At 49.2% G+C, this 18,491-nt stretch overlaps 1 protein-coding gene across 13 annotated transcripts in view; it reads right to left on the reverse strand.

Annotated features, from left to right (window-relative positions):
• Nucleotides 1–18,491, reverse strand: part of Pard3 (par-3 family cell polarity regulator) — a 501,294-nt gene that overhangs the window by 136,169 nt on the left and 346,634 nt on the right. The window lies entirely within an intron of this gene.

Here is an 18,491-nt window from a genome sequence, read left to right on the forward strand (position 1 = left end):
AACTTTCTGGGTAAATTGCTTCCCGTGCCAGCGTGATGGCCTGAGTTCGAGCCCCAGGACACTCACAAAAACCCTGGTCTGCAACTCTAATCCCAGTGCTGAGACAACAGAGACAGGAACATTCCTGAGGTCTGCCAGCTGCCATTCTAGCAAAACTGGATGCCCCAATCCTGGTGAGAGACCTTGTTCCAAAAACCAGAGTAGGCATCCATATATGCGTCCTTTCTCACACACACACTCACACACACACACACACACATACACACACACGTGTGCATACACACACAAACATGCACAAAACACTTATATTTGCTAATATTACACACCCCCCACATGTTATTACACACACTCCACATGTGATAATCCTGTACTGTTTACACCATTGTGACTTATTGGACAGGGGTCCCTGGAAGAACTTGTCTATGAAGACCAGGAGTTTGAAGGCCAGGTCAAGAGCTGCCCAATGCACTGGAGAGGATTATAAAAGCTGTGCATACACACTCATAGGGCACTGCCAACATTTCCATCCTCAATGGCACACAAATGTTAAAAGTTCAGTCTGGCATATGCAAACGCTGCCAAGGGCTCGTCAAAGATCAGCCGTGATGGAGAGGGGCAACTTCAAGGAGGGTGGAACACAAGTTCGTTGGAAACAGAGTGTTCATGGTATCCATCCATACTTCCTGTGGGGGTCATCTGTAATCTGTCCTTCTTGTCATGATTGTGCAGTTTTGTGACATTTTGAGAAATCACTACTATGAAAGCGGCTGATTGGCTCAGCAGTAGATTGTGAAAATGACGGGGAAATCAAGGAAGAGGGGGCTGATTATGGAAAGCAGAAAGCTCCCATTTGGAGGGGGAAAGGCGTCGGCAATCAACCATGATGAGAAGGGAGGCAGGGAGAAAGGGCACAAGGCAACTTGACAATGCTTTTGTAAGATGGGTGTGGCTCCCCCCGTGATGGAGGGTAGCAGGGGTGCTCTTTACGGGCAGCTTCACAAACTCTAGAGCCATTATTTTTGATTGTGTACAGTTCTCATCAGCGCTAGTCTGATTGGCTTAATAAACTAAATGTGCGCTGCTTGGCATGCAGGGAAAAATGAGTTTCTTTAAAAGAAAAAACAGCGTCTATGTAACCACCCTATCCTCGCCTTAGATGTACAATGTGGCTTTGATGGAAGTCATTTCCCTTTCCCAAGTCCTGGCTAAATGTTCCCGTGAGTGCCCGCCATCCTGCCACAGCTGTTAGCCAATCGAGGACGCACGGATACGCCAGGCAACCTGATGCTTCAGCAACCCTAGATGCATGTGGAGCCAGGAGCTATTTAAAGCTACAACTGAAAACAACAGGGTCGAGGGAAGCGAGGTCAGCCCGGAATCAATCTTGACCTAAGAATAAAAGATCTTGAGGGGGGAAGAACACACCGAATACATAAAAGCTGGGGTACAGACAGAAAGATGTAAGAGGGGGACAAAACCCAGAAGACAAAAGGCAAATGTGTCGATAACCCCAGCGTCACAGGTGACCCGTATGTAGGGCGGATCTGAGGGCATGGGGTGGCTGAGGTCCGCGTTGATCACAAGGTGTGAGCCTAGCCACCAGTTCCCAGAACACAGTCATGGTCTCTGGGACTTATAAAAAGAGGTCAATTAGTAATCACTACCCCACACCAGATGTTTATAAGTCTTGTTACACCTTAATTTTTTTTTATATCATACCCACACCAGTAATCAAGCCACACTAACCCTATAACCCCTACCATCTAAATGCAAATGATATGCAAATTACAGTTTGTTTCTTCTCTAAGTACACCAACTTTATGATAATGTACACACTTTCCCATGTACTTAAACACGGGCAAACAAAGCAGGAATCTGATTCTGCTTTATGCTTTCTTTTGCAATGACGCCAGTCACGTCCACTCAGAGTGATTCCGAGGGTGTCTTTCCCTCCCAGCTCCTTCTCTGGGTCCTTTTGCACTGCCACGCTCCTAATTCTTGCTCTGTTCCTCTTAATGCATTATTGTTTCATAATACAATACCACAAATTGCAAATTACATTTGGCTCAAGGAGTGATTATGAAAAACTACGATCCCGGCTGCCTTTGCTCACACCACGCTGATAATAATGAGGGCCTGATTGAGTTCGAAGCAGCCGAGTGATGAGAAGGGTCAATTTGAGTGTTTCTATTAACCGTCTTTTGTCAAACCCAACACTTTGCCAGGTCAGAGGCAAATAATCACACCCTGCATCTGGTTTCCATGGTTACCCTTCAGCCTCAGACCAGCACAGCAGTCCCACTTCCATCTCCACCCCCAACGCAAATGGAACACTGTTTTGGGAGTCTTTTGGACTCCCGTAACCAACAACAATTCAAGGAAAGGAGAGGTTTTACATACCTGACACTGGGGATTTTGACAGTCTATGGCATTTGGGGGTAGCATTGTCATCCCTGTGGCATAACTCCATTTAAACTATATGTGTGCACGCGCGCGCGCACACACACACACACACACACACACGATTGAAGAATGTACCCCATCCCTTCTAACAGAACAGAGAGTGCCTCTATTATCTGCCTAGCCAATACTTGAATAGGTACCACAGTCGAAAACACCAATAGTAACAAAAACTCACAATATGGAGACATTTGTTGTTGAGTTGAGATTACTCACCCTCAATTAAATCCACACTTTGAGGCAGAGTCTGCGTCCTTCCTACTGACTCGGAGGAGCCTACCAGTTCCAGCTGCTGGAACTCCCTCCACCAATTCTCTCTCACCTTGCATGTTTACAAAGGCCATTAAGAAAAATAATAGCGGTTGCTGACGCTCAAAAAAAACAAAAATAAACAAACAAGCAAAAGCCAAAAAACAAAACAAAACAAAAACACCACCTTGGACTTCCGGGTCTATCTTCTGGAACTTAGAAAACAGAGACTTCCCTAAAGATCTCATTATCTGCCAAGTTCGACATCAGTCAACACTTTTTTCTGCCGATGGCAGGCAACAATTCCTGTTGATTCACACTTCTTCCAGGATGCTCCCTACACAGCAGATTAAGAGGTGGGGATGATCACGGTTTATCTTTAGGTTGATTTGCATAGTAAGATCAGATCTGAAAGGGCTGAGGTGTCTTTGAAGGCAAACAGACTGACTGACTGCTCAGGGAGCAAGGAACCAAGGACCAGAGGCCAAGCTCCATTCTGAGAACCCAGAGAAGTCAGCAGGGACAGCACACCCACTAACTTCCCCAAACACCCTCCTCTCAAGGCTGAGGATCCAAACGTATGCATTTGCTAGTAAGAGGCCAGGGTGCTAGTAAGAGGCCAGGGTGCAGGAAACCTGGCATCAACAGAAACTGAAGGGTGATACCAAATGCCCACAGTGGCTCTTTTCCAAAGACAAGACCCCTGACCGTTCCATGCTGTGCTTCATTTCCCAGGGTACACAACACAAGGCGTCATAACTCAGCTGCTTAAGGATCTAGCTACTGGTAAAGGTCCCAGTTCTGGTAGGGCTGAGGGTTGAAGTCACGAGGCGTCAGAACAAGGACAGGTGTTTACTGTCCCTTTTCCTATTCCACATGCCCTGCCTATGAATAGAGTGTGAAATCAGTTGAATAAGTGTGTAAGCAGAACACTTGTGTATCGGCACACCGAGTGGAATTCCTCTCATCCTCTGCCTGTCTGTGCTATGCGCTCTCAGATGCCAGGGTACCTCATTAGCAATCATAAGCAAAAGGGATGATCTATGACCAGACAGTGCACTGCCCATGCTATCAAGAGGCCCTGCCACCATTATAGCTGTCTCTGCATGGAATCACCACATGGGTGTCCCTGTCTGAAGCCGGAAACAGCAGGTTCTTAATGAGTGTATGGTAGTCACAGGGTGTGAGCAAGCCTTGGCTTGCTGAGGGCAGCGTGTGCAGGAATCTCATAGGTAGACAGCATCTACACAGCTTCAGTGAAAACACTCAGAGGGTGGACATGGTAAACAATTCAGGAACGATTAAGCAAGAAGGATAAGAAAATCACCCCGCATCACCCCAACTGACCATCAGGCACCTCCCAACACTTTTGCACACGCTTTCCATCAGGTTCTCGAGCTTAAGTGTGAACAAAGGAGAAACGAGATAATGAGGAAAGGAAGGCAAGCCCTCTAAGTGCTGGTCAGTGTTCCTGAGAAAGGCACACTCCAAGTATTAAGTTAAAAATGTCCCTGAGACGGGGACCTCTACCCTCTGACCAAAGGAAGAGTTCACAAAGCAAATCCTTCTTCATTACACAACTTATAGTAAAATATACACACACCTGTGTGTGCATGTGAGTATGTGTGTGCGTGTGCATATGTGCATGTATGTGTGTTCTGGTGGAGGTATATGGAGTCCGGAGGGCAACCTTGTGGTGTCCTTCTACGGTGATACCCATCTTGATTTTGATTTTTTTTTTTCAGACAGAGTCCCTCACTTAATGGATTAGGCTAAGCTGGCTGGCCAGTCAGTCCCGGAGATGTGCAAATTCTTGCCTCTGTGGTGCTGAGATTACAAGTTCAAGTGTGAGTAACCACAGTGCTTAGCTTCGTTTGCTTGGTGTGTGTTTGTTTAGTGTGGGGTTTGGGATCAAACTCAGGTCCTCTGTGCTTTAATCAACTGGGCTAACTGGCAGAGCTCAAAAATAACACGATACGTATGTCAGTGTTAAACTGACTATACTGCAAGATACGTACATTACTAGAATTACAATCCTTGGGCATCCACCAAAATATACAGCTTGGGATTCCTCAACACAAAATTGGCAAGAGTGATTCACACAAAAGTGTGGGGCAAACACCCGAATATCAGTGGTGTGATTACAATCCTCTCCAGACCAACAGGACAGCTGGGTGACTTTCGGGTCTCTGATGTATCTTGGGGGGTTGGTGGCACATTCAGCAGGACTTACTAGATTTCAGTAGCTCCGCTCCTCTGTGCTGCCAACCAAACACCAGAGAGTGACACTCACCACTAACGGAACAGAGCCAGGGTTCTGGAATCACTTTCGGTGTCAGACAAATGGGGTCAAGCCTGTGCCAGCATTTACAAACTGTAAGGACATAGATTGAAATGACTCTGGTAAATCCTTGATCTTCACCCCACGCCCTGCAAAAGGGCCTCTCTCTGGACCTACTAACACCGAAACAGGAAGCCACTTCCTGGAAAGAAGGTTTGCTTGAGTGCTGATGGCTGCCCACATTTGGAGGATAATATCTAGCAAGCTGGAGAACAGCAACACGGAGCATGCCTCAGCCTGCCAGAATGAGAATGCCGTCATGCCTCCCGAAGATGCCAGGGTCAGCAGAGAAAACACTGGCACACTGTGATTAAGACTCTGTGTCACAGCGGAGAATCATAGGTTACTTCCGTGACACACGCACTGTTCAAGAGTGTGCTATTCAATAGTGGTGGCTAGAGCAGGGAAGGTGGCTCAGTGGGCAGAGTGCCTGCCTACCATGCAGGAACTCCTGGGTTCAATACCAGCACTGCTTAAACTGGGCATGGTGGCTCTGAGATCTCAGAGCTTGGAAGGTGGAGAAAAGTTCAAGGTCATCCCTGGCTAAACAGCAAGTTTAAGGCTAGGCTAGGCTACACAGTAGCCTGTCTCAAAAGGGGGACTGGGTGGTTAGCAAATATTTAAAGCCGTTTAAAGAATGTAGCACTCTGCTAACTGAAATAGTCACTTAGACAATGCACATTGTTTCCCACAAGCCTAGATACCTCTGCTTCCACTGGCAGGAGCTGCTCTCTACCTGGAAGACCACCAAAACCCCTACGTGGTGAACATAAGGCTCTTCATGGCCTCTGGTCTTTGTGCCACCACAGAGGCTGGGGTGGATGGCAGCCCAGCACCACAGCAGATACAATGTTGAGTCCTTGAGGCCACTTGGCTCTAAAAACTGGGCTAGAGAGGCAGTGTCCACAGCAGATACCATGAACTGTTGGTCCAATCCTCACCACCCTCCTCCCTCTGGCAGAGTCTGGATCTCCTTGGGTGAGGAAATACATCAGACTTTGGTCTAGCGACACAGGACTGTCATCAAGTCAAACTGCCACCACCATCCTTGAGAGTTCAACAGATCTGATCACCAGACATCATCCCAGCTACTCTCGTAGGAAGTGGGTGGGGAGGGTCATGGCACGCCTGAGTACCTAGCCCCTCTCCCAATCAGCTGCATGCAATCTGCCCTAACTGTGCACGCTCTTGGGGTCTCGGGGAGATGTATACAGGTGGGGAAGGACAGGAGAGGCTGTTCAACTATAGAAAAGCTATCAACCCTGTAGAGTAAAAATGCTCTATAGGAACCTTTGGGGAGCAGGGAACACTGGACTCCTGTGCTTATGCTCCATAAGCTCATTGGTGCTCCAGAGTGAACTCTGCTGGCATTGTACCTTGGTCTGCTGCGGGGACCTTAGGAAGGAGGAAGACATTTATATCTCCCCAAGGAAAGAATTTTAGCAATAATTTCCCAGAATTCCCTGAGAATAAGTATAAGGAATAGATAAAAGCCAGTAGAAGCACAGGCTCTGGGGCTGGAGAGATCGCTCAGTGGCCATCTCTTGTTACAGAAGCATGAAGAGCAGTTTGGATCCCCAAGACCTATGTCTACACCTGCAGTGCACATCCTGTAAACCTGGCACATGAGAAGTGGGGACAGTAGGGTCCCTGGGATTTGATGGCCAGACATCTTAGCTAAATCTGTGCACTTAAACCCAGAAGATATTCCATCTCAAAAAATGAGAGTGGAGAGCCATTGTAGAAAACACCTGATGTCAGCTTCTGGGCTCCACAACGTGCACACCTGCCAGCAAACACACGCACAGGTGTGCTACATGCACACGCATAAAATACAAACAAAGGGAAATGTGAGCTCTGGAGCCAGAGGCCTGGGTCTCCCCACCTCGCTTGCTCTATGCTATGAAGTCGTGTGACTACAGGGAGCTGGTCAACTGCTTATCTGCCAAGATGCAAATGTCAGGGCTACAAGAAACGACCATCACAATAAGCACTCGCTAAATATTAACTCTTTATATCATGGCTGCTTTTAATTTCCATTTCATAGAAATGATTGAGAATGGATAGCCTGAGGAAGCTGACTGAGCTTCCTGCCCTCCCCTCTTCTTCCTGATAAGAACGCTGAGGAGGTGGCTAGAGCTGTAACAGTGGGAGGACACGGAGGACACGGAGGACACGCAGGACACGGAGGACACACAGGACACAAGCATATGGACAGACAGCCAGAGCAGCGGAGTGGAGTGTGAACACAAGTTCTGGAATATACTGAGACTTGAAAGGAACGAGAATCTGACACACAGTAAATATCAATACGATCCTGGGGACATCATACCACGTGACATAACCAGGGGGAAAGAGAAAAGCTGGATGATGCCCTTTCTGTGAGGGACATCAAGGGTCAGATTCACAGAGAGGGTGAGAGAGGACAGAGCAGAAGCCACAGTTCAACAGGCTTATAACGCCAGTTGTGCACACATATGGAACTCTGGGGATGGAAGGTGTGTGACGAACACAGTATACCGAATGGTCACGCTAGTAAACATCATACTCGATCTATATTTCGACAAAAAACAACAGGATATGAGCAGGGAAAGCAGCTCAGTTGGTAGAGAGCTTGTCTAGCAGGCACGAAGACCATTTCATACCCAGCACCGCATAGCGGGTGCAAACCCATAATCCCAGAACTTGGGAAGTGGAGGCAGGGGGATCAGAAGTTCAAGGTTGTCATGAGCTACATAGCAAATCCTAGGCTACTCTGCACTATAAGAGACCGTCTTAAAAAAATCAAATAACAACATCAATAACAAAATTAGTGTGATAAAATATGTATTAGAAATGATTGCATAAAAAGGGGGCCAGACAACCAACCTCTCACCCGGGCTTGTTCAAAGCAGTTATTCGGGTCTGGGCCGCAGTCAGGGAAATACTGTCCTGAAGACAGAAGATGAGGCATGCTGTTTCACACGCCACTCTGCCTCAAGGGACAGCTCTTCTCTGCAACCTCTCTACACACGTCATCTCCAGGGCACACCGCCTGCAGGTGGCACCCACAGTTCTCGACAACCAACTTCTCCCTAAAACGCCCACGCTGCCATGGCTGACTAAAGCTTTTAGTATAACACTTGGAAATGCTTTCTATTTTCTTCTCATTGCTTCTGCTGTGGTCAGGGTCTTCTCTGAGTGGTGAGGGAGAGGGGAGACACCCATCCTTCTAGGATCCTGCTGTGCTTTCTCCGTAGTTATTTGCGGTTCATCACTTACGCTGCTGGAAGGATGGAGACGCTTCTCAGAGAAGAAAGCCCTTTCCAAATCACCCGTGCTACATGGAAACAGGGTGGAAATGCTGTTTATACAGGCATGACTCCTTACAGAACTAACAGAAAGTGGGGCTGTGGGGCTGGAGAGACGGCTCGCTAGCTAGGACTGCTCGCCACTCTTCCAGAAGATCCGAGTTCAGGTCTCCCCATATCACAAGCACCTGCAATTCCAGCTCCCGGGGATGGGACCCCACATACACAAACAAAAATAAAAATGAAATCTTAAAATTCGATCTAAAAGAATTATAAAAGTTTCCTCTCACAATAAAAATTACGGCTAAAAGTGGTTTCTCGAGTCTAAATAACAGAGGTCTTCATAGAAAAGAAAAGAAGAGGACTCTGGGAATAAAAGATATTGAGATCACAGGTGAGGCCACAGTAGATGGTCGTACGTTATAAAAGAAAGTTTCATACAAACAAACTCATATAAGTGGACTGGGGATATAGCTCCGTTGATAGAACGCCTGCCTAGCTTGTATAAAGCCTGGGGTTTGATCCCAACCATTGCCAAAGAAAAAGAGGGAGAAAAGGAAAGATACAGATAGAAAGGGCAAGAGAGGAAGGGGAGGAAACGAGGGGGATGGGAGAGACAGAATAAATAAATAAAGCTGTGTCTTGATGAAGCAAGTTATTTGTTTGACCTGGTACTTTCCTCAGTGTATAAACATGAAGAAGTTTAGAGACAGGCACGAATTTTAACTCTTATCCAAGACCTCTGGGAAGGCTATGGACAGCTGATACTGGCTCCCAACACGTGCTAAAACGAAACCCAGTAAGCTTGTGAGAACTCCTCTCTCAGCTCCCCTAAGACACAAATCACTGACAAGATGTGCCTTAATTCACTGTTCCTACAAGTTGTACTTTGGGAATTACTTCACTAAAAACAGGTGCCCCACAACCCAAAGCCCATAACCTGATTCCAGCTGCTACTCTTGGGATGACCGGCACGAGATCCCGTCTCACAAACAAAACAGCGTCGGTGGCCAGCATCTGTCTAATCTCCGATCAGAAACAGGAACTGGCTTCTGTTTCAGAGCACGTGTGGCAGGAAGCACGGGCTGTTGTGCTTCACGACCGAAAATGGTGTGCAGAGCGCACTACCGAGGTGGGATTCCACAGAACACTCTCCCTTCCCCGAGGGCTGCACACCTAGCATGACCAGAGAGCATCAAAGCCGACTGTGTGTGATGCTCAGGGAGAGAGACCTTGGCAGTTGTGTGTGTCATGCAGACAAGAGGCGGCACAGTTGAGCGTATTCATTACCAAGGATGGAGATAAACAACCCCGGAATCCCACAGAGGCAAAACAGTCTATTCAGTTTTTCCGTCATTTTCTGACATGAGACAGACTTGCTAGTCCAGGCTAGACCCTTCTGCTCTAACTTCCTGGGACAGAGTCCATGCCATAGTTTCAGGCACCCCATTGGGGTGGGGCCCCCTCCACAAAGCCAGGGGCTGACGTGGACTGGTAGTCCTTGCTCTCGATCCCTGAAGCCTATGACTGTGTCTAGGACAGAGTTGGCCCTGTTCTAAATGTTGCTGAAAATGTGAAAACGGCAGTTGTGGTTAAGATCATGGATGTTAGGGTGAGGCTTGGGGAGTCACATTCACCTGCTCCCCATGAGAAACTCTTCCCACCTGATGACGATAAAAGGCTCAGGATTTTTCAGTGACATTTTATGTGGATTCAGCTATGCACTGTGCTAATTTTGAAGTCATCCTAACAGTATGGCTGGCAGGGGGCGGAGGGAGAGGAGCTTGGGCATGGAGAGGGATGGAAGGCATTCTCCTTAGCAGCAGCCTCCTGCCTCAGGCACTGGGATCCTGTGGCAGGAACTTGCTCACAGTGCTGGATCAGGCCTCACCAACTTCCTTCACTGGGAATGAGCTAGAGCAGGGACTGACCAATCACAGAAGAGCAGTAAAAGTTAATCTTCAACAGGAACTCCTCAGGAGTGCTGGCAGGCAGTGCTCAGCCAGGGTTCCTGCTCAGTGGTCCCTGCGCATTTGCAAGCCACACCCCCTGGGAAGGGGGTGCCTAACCACGCCTAGCCAGTGTGGCCAGCACGCAGTGGCAGCTGACTGTGCCTGCATACACACATACACAACCTCTACGTCGCCACTGTACTCCAAGGGACGTCCAGGAGTTGCTGCGATGTTCTGGGGAACTTCCAGGGGTGGGGACATGCCTCTGCAGGTGAAGGGCTTTCCAAGCAAGAACAAAGCCCTGGGGCTGATCCTTGGCACTGAACAGAAGCAGGAGTGTTGGCTGCTACACATCCAGAATCCCAGGACTGTGAAGGTACTGACTCAGATGTTTCAAGTCCTAGGCTACATAAAGAGTTTGAGGCTAGCTGGGTTCCAGGAGCCCTGCCTGGAACTTACAACACACACCCCCAAAAAACACGAACAAGAAACAAGCAGAAGAACTCAGTCCTCTTGGCACCCATGGCAGGTTTGCTTGTAAAGTAGCTGTGTCAGAATCCACCCTCCAAAAGAGACAGATGATGTCATCTTTGTGGTCCAGTGGCAGAGTGCATGCCTACCAGGTGCAAGGTCATCTCAGAACTGAGCCTAAACCTCTTTTTCCTTCCCTTTGGAGGAAAATAAATAAATAATGTGAAACTCTTGAGGTTTCAAAGTTCACCTCAAGATGTGGGTCATAGCAGCGAGAGTGGGGAATGGCTAAGAGTTGTGGCATAAAGAGACAGTGGCCGGAGACAGAACTTCACACGCGCTGGGAAAAGTGCTCCAGCACCGAGCCAGAGTCCTGGACCCTGAAGGCCAGGACGGAAGATCCCAGAGAGAACCAAGGCGGAAGACGAGTTGCTGAGCCCAGCACCTTGTTCGGGGCAGAGCATGAGAGGAGAACCATGGGCTCCTGCACCGTCAGCACCAGCTGGGCAGACTCGGAGACAGCCAGGGTAGAATTAGCCCTGGAGGGAGGCGTGCAGACAGGTTGTGAGGAGGCCGGGATGACGGCACACACTTGCTTTAATAGCAGAGTGAAGACCGGGCAGAGGTGGAGTGTGGTCTGAGGTACAGGCAGGTGCATGCAGGGAAGAAGGGGAAACACCACGCAGAGGCAGAAGCGTGACGGGAGCCAGAGCACTGTGGGACGACCTTGAACAGTGGCAAGAAAAGGAGCAAGCTGGCTCGGCTTCCCTTCCGTGCTGGCGAAAGGACTTTGCCATCATCACACAAAGTACAGTCACTTAGGAGAGGAGGTATGTCCAGGTGGCGATGTTTGATTCAGTGACAGAACCCTTAAGGTTAACTGTGGAGGATGGGCTGGGGAAATGCAGCCAAACTGTGGAGTGCTCGCCTGACAAACGGAAAGCCTTGGACCCTATCCCAGGGAACGCTACAAAGGAAATGGAGGGGGGAAGAAAGGAGGAATTTAGGAGTAATCAAAGAATCAAGGAGGCACCAAGAGAACAGTACAGAAATTAGGCAGAAACGGAAACTCAACTGTCTGGACCAAAGGGCACAAACTTCTGTATCTCAGAGCCAGCAACAGGAGTGTGTGCTTCTGGCAGCACATACAATAGCACTGTCGCACTGGGGTGGATTTCATAACAGTTGGGGCCCAAACACAGATCCGGCAGCGTGGTCCCCAAAGGAGACAAAAAGGCTGGCCAGCTTGGCACCTGGCTTAGCTCCAGGGCGGAATGCCGGATTTCAGTGTGGCGTTACTCTCACTTCACGTTGTGAGCAGGTAAGTTAGGTCACTTCGTTGATCCTGGGTGTTGTTAGTCTCTCTGGCCATAAAACACAGCTAAAAATAGCACCTTCCAGGGTTATGGTGAGGATTAAGCGGGTTAGGGAAAGCAATGTTCTCAGCAGATGTCCACCAGCTGCAGCAGGCTGTGCGAGGAACAGAAGTCATGGCCTGCATTTCCACGAGGCCAGAAATGGGGGTCCTCGAGCAAGGATGATAAGAAACAGTACCATGATGAGTGGATACGGCTAGGAAGGGTATCTACAGTCAATACGGCTAATCTCAATCTTCTGTTGCTATGCAGACCCAGACTATGAAATTGTCTTCTCAACCTTCTGTTGCTATGTAGACCCAGACTATGAAATTGTCTTTCTTTTCTTGGGATAAGGTCTCTGAGGCTGTTCATGTAGCATAAGGTGATTTTGAACTTCTGAGCCCTCTGCCTTCGGCCCCCTGCAAGTGTACCATCACGCTAAATCTACGCAACGTCGGTTCACTAAGCCACAACATCTGGGGTCCCCTTTGCTTTCCTCTTCCAGCTAAAGATTGTTCCATAAGGAGACAGAGCGCCTGGGGGCGGGGAGCGTTAATTACAATATAAGTATTATAAATATTATGGGAAGAGAGACTAAGGAGGTGTGGCTGTCATCACCCTGTCAAACCACACCTCATTTAGGAGTGCCAGAAGATGCTGGGCTGCAGAAGGGGGCTAGGGCCCAGCTGAGTCCACACAGCAGCAGTGAGTCTTCCAGCTCCACAGCACCCCCTGTTGCTGAGGCACGCATGCCTGCATGTGTGAACATCCATGCAGAGGGAGACAGGCCTGATGCCAACATATTCCTCAAGGGCTGTTCATACACTTTGAGCAAGGGTTTTTGGCTTTTTAAAGGGAAGAATCCTACCCCCATCTTCTGAATTCTGATGCTTTGAGTCTTAGAAAGACCCTCACATGGTGAAGGTAGCATTAACACCGTGCTTGAATTGATCAACTCTACAGCATCCAAGCCTCAGACCTGGGGAGCTGCGAACAGCCCAACAGGAAGGACCATGCCCGGGATACATTGTGTAAAGGCTGCTGTGCTGGAGAACACGCATATAATTAGGGTTACTGACAACAGAGAAAACATGTGCTAGGCCTACAGAGCATGAGAAGAACACCCTGTATGATGTTGGCTCGGGGCCAGGTAGGTAAGGCCATGGCATCCTCTTTTCAAGTGGGGCAGCGGCATTGCTGCGAAGCGCACAGCTCCTTCAGACAGTCAGGAGTGTCCCTCTTGCCCTGTCTACTGCTGACTAAACAGGCCACTTTTGCTCAATGCTTGCTACCACTGCCTGCATTTAAAAAAAACCAACCTACTGTGTGGTGAGGGAACAGGTTGGCGGTATCTAGGAAGTTGCTAGGAAACACTGGCCATGGAAAGGGAGACATGGCAGAGGGAATTCTGGGAAGCCAGCCAAAAGGAGGGTCTCTCCAGGCCATCACTGTGTGGGCAAGGACCAGCTCAGGAATGCAGAAGGGAGAGCCAGCCCTCTTGTCTGTGACGGGCACTGGGATTCTGATGCCCATGACTCTGCCATTCTGCCAGGTCATGGTTCTGTAACGATCCTGCTCGGAAGGCTACCCTTTATGGCGTAGGGTGTAAAAGTCCACTTAGAGTAAATGGCCCAGGAACCCGGGCTATGTTTATCCTGGCTTCTGGGCCAATGTTTCATGGCTCCACTGAGGTGATGTTATGGCCTGGCACTCCCAACAGTCCCAGAGAGCCAGGGGGAGCTGCCCTGGAGGCTGTGGAAGAGGCCTTAGGGAGAGATGGAAGTCAAGGGACAGCTTATTCACACTTGGCTTCCGTTAAGAACTTCTGGGTGCTGACTGGGCACCAGCCTGCCCAGGATACAGGGGCAAAGAGGCTAACATTTCCCACCATTGTCAGGTTGAACCCGAGGAAGTAGATCGTGACGGGTAACAACCAGTGAAAAGGAGAGAAGACCCGTTATAACAAGAAGTGTGGCAGGAAGTGCCATAGAGCAGAGGGCAGGTTGCAGTTTGGCAGTTTGGCCCCACCACCCTGTGAAGCAAAAATATCACAGATTCAAGGAGAGAGAGAGAGAGAGAGAGAGAGAGAGAGAGAGAGAGAGAGAGAGAGAGGTTTTAGTGGCTAGGTGATGTCAGAGAAGAGGAAGCCAGCAACAGATGGCAGGCAGAAAGACCCCCGCACCTCTGGCGATGGTGACTCAGATTTTCACTTGGAATTAGGTGATGTGGAAATCTATGGGGGTGGTGCTGAGCAGAGGAGGACACACTACAGCTCTGGCTTCCAGTGCAAGGACACACAGGACAGCTGCTGCACAAGCCAGGAAGGACACTGGCTGCAAGCAGGGCCAAAAGGTCACAGACACTCAGGTCCCCTACTTCCACTCTCCAGTCAGCTCCAAAGGTTGTCCCACAGACACCTCCCAGGCTCCATTTCTGATGCTGGTCATTAACAGACTGCTTTCCGTGACCACTGTGGAACCAGTACAGGCATTGCATAGCCAGGGCAATAGATAGGGAGCTAGAACGGACCAAATGAGCCTCCGCACATTCACAAGTCAAGTGTTTGATGTCAAGGACTGGTCTAAGGTGCTGGAGCCAATCAAGTGAAGAAGAGAGTCACAATAGGGAAAGGGGGACACACAGCTTTGGGTGCAGAGAGGGGACCTTGCAGCCACCAGCCCATACCAAACAAGAATGTCAAAGAGGACACTGCCCAACCAGAACTCAAAGGCGATGCCCCAGCTAGAGGAACAAGCTTGGGAGTCTTTTGCCTAGCCTGAGAACCCGAAGGCTCTGTTCCAGAAATTCCAGCTCTCTGTGCTCCTGAAAAAAGGAAGAAAGGAAGGACGAAAACAGTATAGAGAAGGGGAGAAAGGACGGGTCCTGCAGAAGCCCAGGACTAGAGGACTAGATGACATGGGGTTAGGAAGAACAGCGAGCAGAGTGGGCAGAAAGCAGCTGGGACAGCACAGCTGGGAAGAGAGCGAGTGGAGACTGCTGGCGGGTTGTGCAGAGCAGGGTCAGACAGAGACATAGTGAAAGGGTTCAAAGGAGGATGGGAGGGGCACAGAATGTGGCTTATTTGGGAGAATGTTTGACTGACATTCACAAGGTTGTGGGCTCTGTCCCCAGCACCACATAAAGGGGGAGTGGTGGCACACACCTGCCATCCCAGCACTCAAGAGAGGAGAAGGCAGGAGGCTCAGAAGTCCCAGGTCATTCTTAGCTGCACAGGGAGTTGGAGTCTAGCCTGGGCTACATAGGACTGGGAGAAGTGTGTGGGAAAAATGGAGACAGCATAGTTTGCTGTGAAGAGAAACAAGGAGTTGGATGGGGAGGTATAGTCAAGGGATTTTTCTCCAGGACGAGAGTGGTAGAATGCGGGACAGTGCGTGTACAGAATGCAGGACAGTGAGGGTGTAGAATGCAGGACAGTGCGTGTACAGAATGCAGGACAGTGAGGGTGTAGAATGCGGGACAGTGCGTGTACAGAATGCAGGACAGTGAGGGTGTAGAATGTAGGACAGTGCGGGTGTAGCATGCAGGAGAGTGAAGGTGTAGCATGCAGGAGAGTGAAGGTGTAGCATGCAGGACAGTGAGGGTGTAGCATGCAGGAGAGTGAGGGTGTAGCATGCAGGACAGTGAGGGTGTAGCATGCAGGACAGTGAGGGTGTAGCATGCAGGACAGTGAGGGTGTAGCATGCAGGACAGTGAGGGTGTAGAATGCAGGACAGTGCGGGTGTAGCATGCAGGAGAGTGAGGGTGTAGCATGCAGGATAGTGAGGGTGTAGCATGCAGGACAGTGAGGGTGTAGAATGCAGGACAGTGAGGGTGTAGAATGCAGGACAGTGAGGGTGTAGCATGCAGGACAGTGCGGGTGTAGCATGCAGAATGGTGTCAGTGTAGAATGCAGGACAATGTGGGTGTAGAATGCGGGACAGCGTGGGTGCAGCATGCGGGACAGCACGGGTGCAGCATGCGGGACAGCACGGGTGCAGAATTCAGGACAGTGCAGGTGTAGAATGCAGGACAGTGTGGGTGTAGAATGCAGGACAATGCAGGATAGTGCAGGTGTGGAATGCAGGACAGTGAGGGTGTAGCATGCAGGACAATGCAGGACAGTGCAGGTGTGGAATGCAGGATAATGCGGGTGTGGAATGCAGGACAATGCGGGTGTGGAATGCGGGACAGTGCAGGTGTGGAATGCAGGACAATGCAGGTGCAGAATGCAGGACAATGCGGGTGTGGAATGCAGGACGGTGAGGGTGTAGAATGCAGGACAATGCGGGTGCAGAATGCAGGACAATGCAGGACAGTGCAGGACAGTGCAGGTGTAGAATACAGGACAGTGTGGGTGCAATGCAGCAGTGTGGGTGTAGAATGCAGGACAGTGTGGGTGTAGAATGCAGGACAGTGTGGGTGTAGAATGCAGGACAGCGTGGGTGCAGCATGCGGGACAGCACGGGTGCAGAATTCAGGACAGTGCAGGTGTAGAATGCAGGACAGTGTGGGTGTAGAATGCAGGACAGTGTGGGTGTAGAATGCAGGACAATGCAGGACAGTGCAGGTGTGGAATGCAGGATGGTGAGGGTGTAGAATGCAGGACAATGCGGGACAGTGCAGGTGTGGAATGCAGGACAATGTGGGTGTGGAATGCGGGACAGTGCAGGTGTGGAATGCAGGACAATGCAGAACAATGCGGGTGCAGAATGCAGGACAATGCAGGACAGTGCAGGTGTGGAATGCAGGACAATGCGGTGTGGAATGCAGGACGGTGAGGTTGTAGAATGCAGGACAATGCGGGTGCAGAATGCAGGACAATGCAGGACAGTGCAGGTGTAGAATACAGAACAGTGTCAGTGATGAGGCAAGAAAGATGCAGGGCAAAGGAGAAAGAGCCATTAGCGCTGGAGCCCAGAGCAGGCTAACAAGGAACAGGCCAGCTCCAGGATTTTCACCACCACTGAATGCATGGGTGGTTACAGGACCCTAGAGCAAGACAAAAGAAAGAGTAGTCTCGGGGCTATTTTACTATGATGGGAAATTCAACTTTTGGTTTTTAAAGGGGATATTACTAAACACACATCAGAAGAAAGCCTGCTCAGTTATGCAGGACATTGGGCTTCTAGACGCTTCCTTAAAAGTACTTTGAGAGGACAAAACAATTACTCTATGTAATAATTTGTGGCTCGGAAAAATACACATTTGGGAATAAAGTCTACTTGATCTATCATGCTAAATGGTAAAGCTAAGGGCCTCCAATGGCACGGATAAAAGCACCACACGGATGTGAACGCCACAAAGCCTGTCTCTAGCACATCCTTCAGTGGTGTGATAGCATTTATTTACCCCGCGTTATTAGAAAGTGAATAGTCACTAGCCCTCAATTTTCACATCAATTGAAGGGAAAAGATTCCATTTTCTATAGAGTCTAGGACTGAAATTGACTTAGCATCTCAGAACTGTCAAAAAATTCCTTTTACAGAAAGGTTTCCTGTCTAGAGACCACAAAGCAGGTGCCACCCTCCTGACGCGGACACTATGTTCACACTGTAGGTCTGCAGAGGACAACAGCTGTCAGCTCCATAGCTGTCGGCACTGTGGTGTTAGAGGGTGCCATTTAAATGCTCTAATGAGGAGAAGGACACCTGGGAAATAAGGATCAGCGCCCTGAACTCACCATTGCTAACAGCCCAATCTAACACTTTCCGGGGATAAGAAATGGGAAACACTGTTCTGATTAGAATTATAAGCAGCACATTCTAAGTCCTTGGGATTTACAGATTCAGAACTTAGCTCAAGAAAACCTCCCCAGTTTGAACAATTATAAAACAAGGTTATTCGCTGTTGTGGAGGCAATAAAAACAAACAAAAATACAATGAAAAACGTCTATGTTCTAGTTCTTTCCATTTCAATGCGCCACTCCGTGTTTTGTTTACAGGGATGGTTTTGTGAATCTATTTTCTGTTCTTTTTTTTTTTTTTTTATCTTTTTGAGACAGGGGTTCATGTATCCCAGGCTGGTTTTGAGCTCACTACGTAGGAAAGGCTGACCTTAAACGTCTACCCTTCCTGCCACTAACTCCTGAGTTCTGAAATTACAGGTGTGTGCCACCATGCCGGGTTTATGAGTTGCTGGGGATTGAACCCAGGGCTTCGTGCATGCTAGGCAGGCACTCTACCAACTGAGCTAGCCCAGCCCTGCAGGAACATATTTTAACTGAAGTCCTTAAGGTGAACCTGGCACCTTTAATCCATGCGGCGATTGGGCCTGTGCCCTAAACGTCCACGGGCCTTGCTGGTTTTTCAAAGGTGAAATTCCTGCACTAGCTGCTCTCTAAGGTCCAGGTGAGGGTCTTCCTGGGCGAGT

The sequence above is a fragment of the Microtus oregoni genome, unplaced genomic scaffold (assembly GCF_018167655.1).
Source record: "Microtus oregoni isolate MIOR12 unplaced genomic scaffold, Mior012 000004F_ref0000308, whole genome shotgun sequence".
NCBI lineage: Eukaryota > Metazoa > Chordata > Mammalia > Rodentia > Cricetidae > Microtus > Microtus oregoni.